The following is a 12,618-nucleotide window of genomic DNA, read 5'->3' on the forward strand; positions in this document are numbered from 1 at the left end:
GAGCCTCTAAAGGATGTGCAGAAACAGGGGGACCTCAAGGTATATGTAACATTGCTCATTGAAGATGGCAGGACATGTTGAGAGAGCAATTAATAAAGCATACAATATCATAAGCTTTATTAATAGGGGCATTGAATGCAAAAGTAAGGAGGTCATGTTGAACTTATATAAGACACTAATTAGGTCTCATCTAGAGTACTGCATCAATTCTGAGCGCCATACTTGAGGAAGGATGTGAAGGATTGGAGAGAATACAGAGGAGATTCACAAGAATGATTCCTGGGATGAAGAACTGTAGCTATGAGGATAGAGGTTGGGGAGGTTGGGGCTGTTTTCCCTGGAGGAAAGAAGGCTGAGAGGAAATGTGATAGAGGTATTCAAGATCCTGAGGGGTATGGGCAGGGTAAATAGTGAGAAACTGTTCCCATTAAAGAGAACATCAAGAACAAGAGGGCATAGATTCAAAATAATTGACTAAAGGAGTAAATGTGATGTGAGAAAAATGCTTTCACCCAGAGGTAGAACAAACTTCCTGAAAGGGTGGTGGAGGCAGGTTCGATCCAAGGGAATTGGATTCCTATCTGAAAAGAAAGAATGTGCAAGGTTATGAGGATAAGGCAGGGGAGTTGGACTAGGTGGAATGCTCTTTCAGAGAGCTGGTGCAGACTCGATGGGCCAAATGGCTTTCTTCTGCACTGTAAAGATACTGTGATGCTGTGGGTATCTTCGTTGAAAATATTTCTTGTGTCCTTCCAGCTCCTTCTTGGCCAAAAAGGTAAGTTATAAGGAGGATATTAAAGGAGGGGAGCAAGGGAGAGAAGCAGAGAGGTTTAGAGATAGAATTCCAGATCTCGGGGTCTAAACATTGAAGACACAGCCATCAATGCTGAACCAAAGGAAGCAGATAATCATAAGAGTCCAGATTCACTTATATAAATATGAAGCTACATTAATAAATATCTGCCTGTAATATGGGCAAGCAGTTCATTACATTTACTATTACCTGTTTAAGTCTTTTGTAGTGAGAACCAAAAAATGTAGAAAAATTGTTTTGTTTTGCATATTCACAGGCTAAATCTTCCAATCTCTGGATTGTCAGAGGCCAGGTGTGTGATTCATAATGCATGTCGGGATCCTATGGAAGTCCTGACGCACAGACCTATGTGGGAATTGCCTGGGAAGTTTGAACTTCTGATGGGCAATTTGCCCGCTCCCCCGGAACCCTCCGTGAATGTGTCTGACTCTGAGTTACAGTCAGAGACTTCGGACAGTTCCACAGCATTCACCAGAATACGTCCCCAGGAAATATTAGACAGGTTAACACCTAGTCTAACAGCTGGGTAACTCCACAACCAAATGCCCCCATCACCTGAATATACCCCCACCATACTTCTACACCCCCAACCTGCCTTACTACCCTGTCAACCAGACCTGACCAACACCAAACCAGACTAACCCCCTTAATTACCTGAATGCACACCGCCCCCCCCACCCCACAGCCTCCTGACTTACTCCCCCAACTACCACCACCCAACCACCGAACCACCCCCAACCAGGCCAGCCCACCCCCTGACCCAACTACCCTCTGACCTGACTACCACCATGACTTGGCTATTCCCCCAACCTGATTCCCCTCCTGAACCAACCCAACTACCCCCCACCTATCCACTTACCTAACTACCCACTTACCCACCTCACCCACTGTCATGAAAATATAATACTTTTCATAATATTATTGTGATTTATTGTAAAGGTAGGTGAATGTGAGTTGTATGGAAAATCTGCATTTTTAGATAAACCGGAGTAATTTGAATTTCAAACAGATGGTAATATGTTACACTTAGCCAGAAGAAGCTAAGCCAAACAGTGAGTTTATTTTTACCAAAGGTTACTGATAAAATTAGTACTATGAAAAGATTTGTATTATGAGAAAAGTAAAGTTGCAAAAATGTATGGGAACAATGGAACTTGCATTAAAAGCGAGAAACATGTATAAAGGAGATGAGGTTATGTGTAAGGAGGAAGGAATTCTAAGATCTAACACAAGTGTGAAAAGTCTCCAGCCCCTATGTATCAAGTTGCTATCTACAGGAATCGAAGCTAAGAAAACTCTTTCAAATATTACTGTCCAGGGTATTGTGTGCTTTGCCTGGGGCTGTTTAACTCCATTTGTTTTTACTGTTGCCTTAATGGAGGTTAACTGGGAGCCAGATTAATTAGGGGATGTAGAAGTTATTATAGTAGTAATTTCTAGATCTATGTACATACTTAAAATCTTTTATTTTATTAATAAATGTTTAATTTAGTTTTGTAAAAAAAAACTAAGTCTTATTACTTACGACTATATGATAGCGATGCCAGGATGGGCGATGAATTGCTGCTGCAGCATGTGGGACCTGGTGCACACCAAGGTGATCCAGAGCAAACACATATGTAGTAAGTGTTTGAAGCTTGAGGAACCTCGGAATTGAGGAGCTGCAGTCCGGGCTGCAGATATTGTGCCCCATCAGGAAGGGGGAAAGTTACCTGGACACTTTGCTACAGGAGGCGGTCACACCCTTCAGGTTAGGTAATTCAAATTTGATCTGTGATCAGGGACAGGAGGGTATGACTGCAGGTGAGGCATGCGTGAGGACCCAGAGGGTAGCATTCGAGGATTCTCGGCTGCTGCAACTGCAAGGTTCTTGCAAGCTGTGTGGACGAGAGTGGGGGCTGCAGAGAGGATGAGCAAACTGACCACGGCACCATGGGACAGGGAGCCATTCAAGTCGGGGGTAAGAAGTAGGAACGTAGTAGTGGTAGGGGACAGTATAATTAGGGGGACAGATACTGTTCTCTGCAGCTGTGAGCGTGACTCCCAAAGGCTGTGTTGCCTGCCCGGTGCCAGCATTAAGGACATCTCCTCAGGGTTGGAGAGGAACTTGGAGCGGGAGGGGAGGGATCCAGTTGTCATCATCCACGTTGGTACAAATGACATTGATAGGATTAGAAAGGACGTTCTGCTGAAAGAATTTGAACAGTTAGGAGCTAAATCAAAAAGCAGAAACCCAGGGTAATAATCTCAGGATTACTACCTGAACCACAGGCAAACTGGCATAGGGTATATCAAGTCAAGGAGTTAAATGCGTGGCTCAAAGATTGGTGTGGGAGGAATGAGTTTCAGTTCATGGGGTACTGGTATCAGTATTGAGGTAGATGGGAGCTGTTCCGGTGGGACAGGTTTCACTTGAACCATGCTGGGACAGTGTCCTAGCAAACTGAATAACTAGGTTGTAGAGATGGCTTTAAACTAAATAGACGGTGGGGGGGAGGGTTCTGGAGAGGGGGTATGTAAGCTTACAAAGCAAAAGAATATGGCGGCATTGCAGGGCAGTTATTTAGGTAATGATACCCAGAGTGTGACAGGAAGAGATAGAGTGGACAAACATAAAAACAATAGCACATAGGATCAAAGGGGGAAAAATGGTAAAAAGGCAAAATTAATGGCTCTTTACTTAATTGCACATAGTATTCGGAACAAAATAAACGAATTAGCAGCACAAATAGAGGTTAATGGGTATGATCTTATCGCCAATACAGAGACATGGGGCAGGATTTTCCCATCGGCGAGCGGGGGCAGGGCCCACTCACTGACATGTAAAATGATGTGCAATGACATCGGGTGGAACTCCTGACATCACGGCGCCCCATTTAAATTTTCCAGTAGGCGGGAGCGCAGCAAAATCAGCTGCGTGCCCGCCGACCTGTCAATGGCCAATTGAGGCCATTGACAGAGTCATTTAACTAATTAGTGGATCTGCCCATCCAAACTTAAGGCTCGAATTAGAAAAAGCATGAAACCTCATCCACGGGTGGGATGATGTTTCGTGTAGGTTTTTAAAAATTTTAATGAAATTTTTGTAAAAATTATAGACATGTCCCAACTCATGTGACAATGTCAAATGAGGGGGCATGTTAGGAAAATTTTATTATTCTATTTTTAGCTTTTTTACATTTAGAGCCGATCTCCGAGGCTGCACTTAGCCTCAGGTAGATGAGTGCACTCTTTCGTGCGCTTGCGCAAAAGAGCGCACTCTCGATTTTGAGATTCCCCCCACCGCCCGCACAGGGAGCACACAGCGCTTCTGTATAGGCATCATGCTGGGCGGGCCTTAATGTGCCTGCCCACGTAAAATGGCGCCGCGCCCCCAAAGGCTGACGCCGACCAGAAGCGCGCCTGTGCACGTCCACCCTTCAACTTCGCCCCCGACAGGGGGAAATCATGGCCATGGGTACAAGGAGAACAAAGCTGGGAACTAAATATTCAGGGGTATGTGTCTTTTCGAAAGGACAGACAGGATGGAAAGGGTGGTGGGATAGCTTTGTTAGTACGAGATGGAATATTTACGAAAGCAAGAAATGATCTTGGATTGGAAGATGTAGAATCCATATTGGTGAAGGTAAGAAATAACAAGGGGAAGAAGACACTGGTGGGAGTAGTCTATAGGCCCCCTAATAGTAGCTATACTGTAGGACAGAGAATAAATCAGGAGATAATGAGGGCTTGTAAAAAAGGCAGTACATTAATCATGGGTGACTTTAATCCTCATGTAGATTGGGAAAATCAAATTGGTAGAGGTAAACAAGAGCAAGAATTCATAGAGTGTATTCAGGACAGATTCCTAGAACAATATGTTATGGATCCAACCAGGGGTCTTGTTGTTTTGGATCTGGTAATGTGTAATGAGGCAGGTTTAATAAATGATCTCAGAGTAAAAGATCCCCTGGGAAACAGTGACCATAACATGACTGAATTTAGCATTCAGTTTGAAAGTGAGAAATTTGGGTCGGAAACAACTGTGCTAAACTTAAATAAGGATAATTACAAAAGAATGAGGGCAGAATTGGCTGGAGTGGACTGGGAAAGGAGTTTAGCAGAAAAGAACAATGGCAGATGTTTAAGAAAATAGTTCATGACTCACAACAAAGATATATCCCAGTGAGGAAGAAGGATTCTAGGAACAGGATAAACCAGCCATGGTTAACCAAGGAAGTTAAGGATAGTATCAAAATGAAAGAAAAAACATACAATGTGGCAAAGATTAGTGGTAAGCCAGAGGATTGGGAAAGTTTTAAAAACCAACAAAAGATTACCAAAAAAAAATAAAGAGGGGAAAAATAAACATTGAATATAAACTAGAAATTAATATAAAAATGGACAGTAAGAGCTTCTCTAAATATATAAAAAGGAAGAGAGAGGCCAAAGTGAACATAGGCCCCTTAGAGAAAAAGGCTGGGGAAATAATAATGGGGAACCAGGAAATAGCAGAGGAGTTGAATAAATACATTGCATCAGTCTTCACGATAGAAGACACTAATAGCATTCCAAAAAATGATAAATAATCAAGGGGCAAAAGGGGTGGAGGAAATAAATGCAGTAACTATCACTGGAGAAAAAATACTAGGGAAGCTAATGGGGCTAAAGGCCAATAAGGGCCCTGGACCTGATGGTTTCCTAGGGTATTAAAGGAAGTAGCTTCATAGATAGTGGATGTGCTGATTGTCATCTTTCAAGAATCCTTAGGTTCTGGAAAAGTCCCAAAGGATTAGAAAACTGCCAATGTAACGCCTTTATTCAAAAAGGGAGGGAGGCCAAAAACAGGTATCTATAGGCCAGTTAGCTTAACATCCATCTATTATAAAGGATATAATAGCAGAGCATTTAGAAATGCATAACATAATTAAACAGAGTCAGCATGACTTCATGAAGGGAAATCATGCCTGATAAATTTATTAGAATTCTTTGAGGAGGTAATAAGAAGGATAGATAAAATGGAACCAGTAGATGTAATATATTTGGATTCTCAAAAGACATTAAATAGGTACCACACATAAGGCCACTTAAGAAGGTAAGAGCCCATGGTGTTAGGGGTAGTATATTAGCATGGATAGAGGATTGGCTAACTAATAGGTGACAGAGAGTTGGGATAAGGGAGGCATTTTCAGGGTGGCAACCTGGAGTGCAAAAGGATCAGTGCTGGGGCCACAATTATTTGCAATATACATTAATGACTTAGATAAGGGAGGTGAATGTACTATCACCAAGTTTGCGGATGATACAAAAATAGGTGGGAAGGCAAGTAGTGAGGATGACACAAAGAGCCTACAGAGGGATGTAGACAGATTAAGTGAGTGGGAAAAAACTTGGCAGATGGAATATAATGTGGGAAAATGTGAGGCTATGCACTTTGGCAGGAAGAATGAATATTATTTAAATGGAGCAAGACTGCAGAAAGCTGCAGCACAGAGGGATTTGGGGGTCCTTGTTCATGAATCACAAAAAGCTAGCAGACAAATTCAGCAGGTAATAGGGAAGGCAAATGGAATGTTGGCCTTTATTTCGAAGGGAATGGAGTATAAAAATAGAGATGTTTTGCTAAAACTATACAAGGCACTAGTTAGACAACACCTAGAATACTGTGAACAGTTTTGGAGTATTGGTCCCCTTATCTTAGGAAAGATGTACTGGCATTGGAGGCAGTCCAGAGAAGGTTCACTAGGTTGATCCTGGATATGGAGGGATTTTCTTATGAGGAGAGGTTGAGTAGGTTGGGCCTGTAGTCATTGGAGTTTAGAAGAATGAGAGGCGACCTTATTGAAACATATAAGATTCTTAGGGGGCTCGACATGGTAGATGCTGAGAGGTTGCTCCCCTTGTGGGACAGTCTAGGAACAGAGGGCATAATCTCAGATGTCGGGGGCGCCCATTTAAAACAGTGATGAGGAGGAATTCCTTCTGTTGGGCTGTAGGGGCTGGGTCGTTAAGTATATTCAAGGTTGAGATGGACAGATTTTTAATCAGTAAGGGAATCAAAGGTTATGGGGGAAAGGCAGGAAAGTGGAGTTGAGGTTTATCAGATCAACCATGATCTCATTGAATGGCAGAGCAGACTCAATGGGCCGAATGGCCTACTTCTGCTCCTACGTCTTATGGTCTTAAAGTCTTACATCACAAAAAATGTAAGTATGATACATCAAAACTTGGTGCTGTTTAAAGGTTTATAACAAATTAACCTGCTGTAAATAACCATTTCAGCATAAAAACTATCATGAACACTGAATTTGATAAGACAGTTATGTTTTGAAATGCACCTTTAACTCAATAAATACCTCAGCTTGAAGTAATGCTCATGTGATCCAGTTGCCAAAGGGAGAGCAATTCAAACAGGAAACCATTGAAGTGGGGGTCTCTGTTTTCACAACTTTCATGGTATCTCACAGAAAATGGACAGCTGCTGTTTGAGGCACAACGAGAAGCTACCTCTGTGGAGAAGCAAGTGGAGATGTTTTTTTGTTAACAACCAAGCAGGATGCTGGGGAGAGTTCAGCTTCTGTTCAAAAGAAAGGTAACAAAGACAGGACTCTTAGAGATTTAAGGGATGGAGAGTCACCAATGTGTGCCTCGGTGGTGGTAATTGTATCCAGGAAAGCTTGGGCTAAGTGGAACATTGGTCAAAGGAAACTGCAAGTTTCAACCTGGTGTGGTGGGGAGAATTGAACCTTCACTGGGGAGCTGGGAGCGAATGTGGGAGCTTTCATGTGATGCTACATATCAGCCAGAAGCATGGCATTGCATAAAAGTGTTTCAATTATATATTTTGGCTGTGTTAGTCAGTGAATGCAAAACTTACCTTTTTCTTTAGTTTGGTGTATTATTTGCCTATTAATTAATGTTAGATCTCTGTTGATTTTAGTTTGCTTGTTACAGTAAATGCATTGTAAAGTGAAATCTTGTTCACCATTTTATTTCCTTTAGCTATTTGGGAAATTCATCACTTTTTTAACAAGTTATCGGTCTAGGGCAGAATTTCCTGTGCCTGCTAGCAGTGGGGATGATAGGTGGTGAGCGCAGACAATATGGCATGATCTGGTTCACGACGGCACGAAGGCAGGTCACGATCATCTGTATTTCCCGCCAATGGTTGGCGGGGAACTCATTGTAATACATCAGCATCTCATTAAAAGGCCATCCTGCCAAGCTCTGGACCCCCGCCAGATTATCCGCCCATGTCGGCAGGAAAGCACATGACGTGTTTCACAATAGCACACGGGCGATGTGCACTTGGCGACCTTCACTTTGGGGGGAACTGAGGTGAGAGAACAGCGTCATTTTCCACAGCTCGCCAGGGTCGCCTGTTGCTTTGCAGGCTTCAGGGGCGCTGGGGGGTCTGGGTGAAGTGCCGCCCTACCTCGGAGGCAACTGTTTTCGGGAGGTGGTGTTCAGGGGCAACTGCTGCCCTGCCATAAAGGTGACTGTTTTCAGGTGGTGGTGTCCAGGGGCAACTGCTGCCCTGCCATGGAGGTGACTGTTTTCGGGGGGTGGTGATGTTCGGGGGCAACTCCTGTCAGCCTCGGAGGTGACTGTTGCTGTTGTCGGGGGGCGGGGCGGGGTTGGGGGGAAGACAACTGCTGCCATGGCGTTGGGTCCCACGTATAAGATATCGAGGTGGGGGCAGGGTAGGCGAGGGAAGTGGCCAAACAATAGGGACACCTGTATAAACTGACCATTCCTCTGCAACTGAGACAGTTCAGGCGCAGCCACAGTGATATGATTGGAGTCGGGCTCCTCGCCTGCCCGTCCATGCAAGGAACGTGGAGGCACCAATGTGCCACCAAGCCCTCCAGACCTTACTCCCCATCACCCCAGCACAGACTGCGAGGTTGCGACCACTTTAATGGTCAGCGCACTTGGATTGCACGAGTTGTACAATCTCCTCGCCAACACTGGCCATGTAGCAGTCACTGCTGGAGGTGCCTCACAGCCCCTTGCAACCTCAGCATCCCAGTTTGGACAAGTGTCCCCCATGTCACAGGTTGACAGGGCAGCCATGCAGCACACTCATCTCTGGCCATCCGAGGGGTGACCAGCACTCTCCGGGAAGCATTAAGGGGCGGTCACACAGGGCCAGGAAAGGTGCTAAGTACAGCCATGATAACCACGTCTCTTTCTCTCTTTCATGCTGCAAGAGGACATCAGGATCATGGATCCTGGTGACCTAGCTGTATGCCTGATGGCCTACAGAGAGCGAAGAAGATGGAGGAGAGAGTGACTGAGGCTCCTGACTGCGCAAAGGCAGGAGCAGCAACCTCATGAAGAAGGGACAGCCAGGGCTCCCGCACACATTGCCCAGGAGCAACAGCGAGCCGTGACTGGTCGGCACCCAGGGGCTATAGACGCCGCCTGCCATTCCTGCAGATGACTGAGAACTAGTGTCGTAGACGAATGTGCATATCTAGGGACCTGGTTGCTCACATCTTCCACTTACTGCAGGAGTTGGGGCCAAGGGGACATGGAGGACATCCACTGCCAGTGGCTGTGAAAGTGATCACAGTACTCAATTTCAATGCCAGTGGCTCCTTTCTGGGATCCCAGGTGACCTCTGTGGGATTTCACAATCAGCCACCCATAAATGCAACCATGAGGTCTTGGATGTCATCTTCTCCATGGCACACAACCTTGTGCATTTCACCCGGGGCTGGAACAGCCAGGATGCAAGGGCCATAGGATTCATCCAGATCTCGGGATTCCCACAGATGCAGGGTGTGATTGGCTGCACTCATGTGGCGCTCAGGTCTCCGTCGCTACACACGGTGGACTACATCAACCACAAGGGCTTCCATTTGCTGGTGTGCGACCACCAGAAACATATCTTGTAGGTTGCGCATGGTTTCCAGGGAGTGTACACGATGCCTACATCCTGATTCAGTCTCAGATCCCTGCAGTCTCCCAGGGTCCACAGAGGCTGCAGGGATGGCTCCTTTGGGGACAAGGGCTACCCGCAGAGGACGTGTCTGACGACACCCATGTGGCGGCTTCAAACTGCAGCACAGCAACGATATAACGAGGCTCGTGCAGCAGCTCCCAACTTGGTAGAGCAGACCATCGGGATGCTGAAGATGCGGTTCCAGTGCTTGGATCAGTCTGGTGGAAACCTGCAATATAGTCCGCAGAGGGTGTCACACATCATCTTCATCTGCAGCGCCCTTTACAACCTGGCGCTGCAAAGGGGTGAGGAGCTGACTGAGGAGGAGATGGAGGTCTCCTCAGGTAAGGAGGGTGGCAGTGGGGACGAGGGTGAGGAGGTCCTCAGTGGTGACGATGACGGGGATAAGGCTCTTACTTGGCTAGACAAGGCAGGCGCGCTCGGGAGGCCCTCATAGCTGCCAGATTTGTGGAGGATGATGACGACATGCAGTGAGGTGACCCCAAAGATCCTCACTTCGCAGTTGTGAACATTTGACTCCAGTCTGGTTTATGGCAACGCCAAAAGTCTCTGTGAGAATGCTCCTATCATGGAGATTTAGTGGAAGCCCTAATAGTCGCCTGATCCCAGGAGGGTGATGACAACATGCAGTGAGGACACTCCATGAATCTTCACACAGCGTCTGAGAATGTCTGACTCCTGTCTGGCCTAGGGTAGCTCGCTTACACTCCATGATCAGGGCCATCTCTGAGACGCAGCCATGAAACTTTAGACGCATCTGATACTCTGTCCACCTTCAGCACCTCAGCCTCTCAGGAGCAGATGCACAGCATCACTGGTCACAGATGCTGGTGTGATGGGGGCCAGCTCAATTTAAATGTTCTGAGAGCACACAGACAGTATGAGAAAATTCTGTGGTGCCTGCCCACTACATTCTGGCAGCAATGATCAGCACTGCCGAGGTGCAGGCATCAGTAATGTTTCCAGGGAGTGTGAGGCTGGACCATCACTGAGTTCTGAAGGCTGCACAGAGCACAGGGAAGAGGCCCTAGACTGAGACACCTGCCTTTATCTTGTGCAGAAAGGTTTCACATCTGAGTGACACAGACACGGCTCATCAGAACAAGGAGTCAAAGGCAGGCGGACATTCTTAGGAATTTATTGACAATAGTGAACAATATGTACAAGTGATTAACACCCGTGCCAAGGCTATGCAACTACTTTTCCTTAACTGTCCTAACCCTGCTGCTACATCTTGGTGCTCCCCGGACATCCACAGCGGAGGTGAAGGCAACCTGCTGACTGCGCGCCCTGTCTGTGATGACTTTGGCAGGCATCCTCTGGAGGGCTGAGGCTTGGAGGGCCCCGGCTTGCTTTCGGGATCCTGCTATGTGGCAGTGACACCATCCTAGGCTTGTGGAGCAGGGGCTGTGAAGGTCACAGGAAGAGGGTATTCAGATGGGCTAGTTACTCCCAGAGTCACCTGGGTGGATGACTATGGGGTGTGCACCTGCTGATCCTCCTCCCTATGGGCACCCGAGGACCCCAGCTGACTCCATGAGCTGCCCGGCACCCCTCTCACATACACACTGTTGGAGGCCAACTACGGCTTCAGCAATGAAGTTAAGCCCACGTACAGCAGTGCAGAAGTGACATCCTGCCAGTGTTGACCTCGGTGCATTGCAATGTCGGCGCTATCACCTCAGCCTGAAGTCGGATGGACTCCTCCATCGTGCCTTGCAATCTGAGAATTGCAGTGGACATCCCTTCCTGATGTTCCCAAGCTTAACTTTGCAGCTCCAACAACTGAGACATGACCGAGTCCAGTATGTGATCCCATGCCTATTTAGAGCTAGGTCTCACCGAGCTGTGTGTCGCTGCAGAGGGTGGGGTTGAGCGCTGTGATGGGACTTGTAGTGGGGTGCATTCCGGTTCCCCTTGGGGTGTCCCTTCCAAACTGGCTTGGAGGCTCTGGGTCATGGACCCCAACAACTCTTGGAGTGTTGGACCTTCAGAAGCAAGGGGAGATAATTAGTGCATGGCAATGGCCTGTGAAAGAGGACACATCACTCACAGCATGGTTGTCTGATGGATGTTGCACTGCTCGATCCTCACTTGGTAGAGCAGCGCCGACCTCACTGTCAGCACAGGACTGGTCCAGGTTGTCAGGAGCCAGCTGGATGGCTCTGTTTACAAAGTCCATGAGGACCTTGATTTCTGTCATTCCTCCACCAGTCTGTGACCTCTCCCTCTTGTGTGCCAGCTTGTCCTGCATGAATAGGGATGGAGCAAGTGTAAGCAGGATATCTGCCAGGCCAGATAATAAGTATGCCTGGCCTGTGTGGGTGGTGAGTGGTCCCATGGACAGGATGAGGCCAATGAAAGTGTGTGTGAGAGAGTGAATGGTGATGTCCCTTGAACTGGCAATGAGTGAGGCCCCTGTGGATGTGTGAAGGGTTTGTGAATGTGTGAATTGGGAATGATGAAAAGAGTAACTTACCCTGGTGGAATGGAGGAGATCATTTATCTTCTTGTGGCATTGGGTGGCTGTCGTCTTCTGAAGTGTGCATGCTCTAACCACTGCTGCCACCTCCTCCCAAGCTGTGTTGGTCACGTTGCTGCCCATCCTGTGGCCAGAGCAGGGATATGGGACATTCTGGCGTGCCTCCATGGCATCCAGCAGTCGCTTGAGGGACCCGTCATTGAAGCTGGCGGCTGCGGTCTTTTTTCCTTTGCTGGCCATGTCTCATGGGCAGCGGTGGTGAGCTGGTAGCGATGAACACTGTGCTGGCAGCTGCCTTTTAAACATGGCGACTGGCTTGATGCAATGGCGGGGTGATGGCAGAGGGTGAATAAGAGCCTACCCACCATGGAA

At 47.0% G+C, this 12,618-nt stretch overlaps 1 protein-coding gene across 4 annotated transcripts in view; it reads right to left on the reverse strand.

Annotated features, from left to right (window-relative positions):
* ano10b (anoctamin 10b) overlaps positions 1-12,618 on the reverse strand; it is a 130,412-nt gene that overhangs the window by 112,194 nt on the left and 5,600 nt on the right. For all 4 annotated transcript variants that reach the window (XM_041191744.1, XM_041191740.1, XM_041191739.1 and 1 more), the window contains one exon: positions 7,150-7,302. The gene's annotated coding sequence lies outside the window, so the exon portion shown is untranslated. The remainder of the gene's footprint in view (positions 1-7,149; positions 7,303-12,618) is intronic.

The sequence above is a fragment of the Carcharodon carcharias genome, chromosome 7 (assembly GCF_017639515.1).
Source record: "Carcharodon carcharias isolate sCarCar2 chromosome 7, sCarCar2.pri, whole genome shotgun sequence".
In the NCBI taxonomy this organism is placed as follows: Eukaryota; Metazoa; Chordata; class Chondrichthyes; order Lamniformes; family Lamnidae; genus Carcharodon; species Carcharodon carcharias.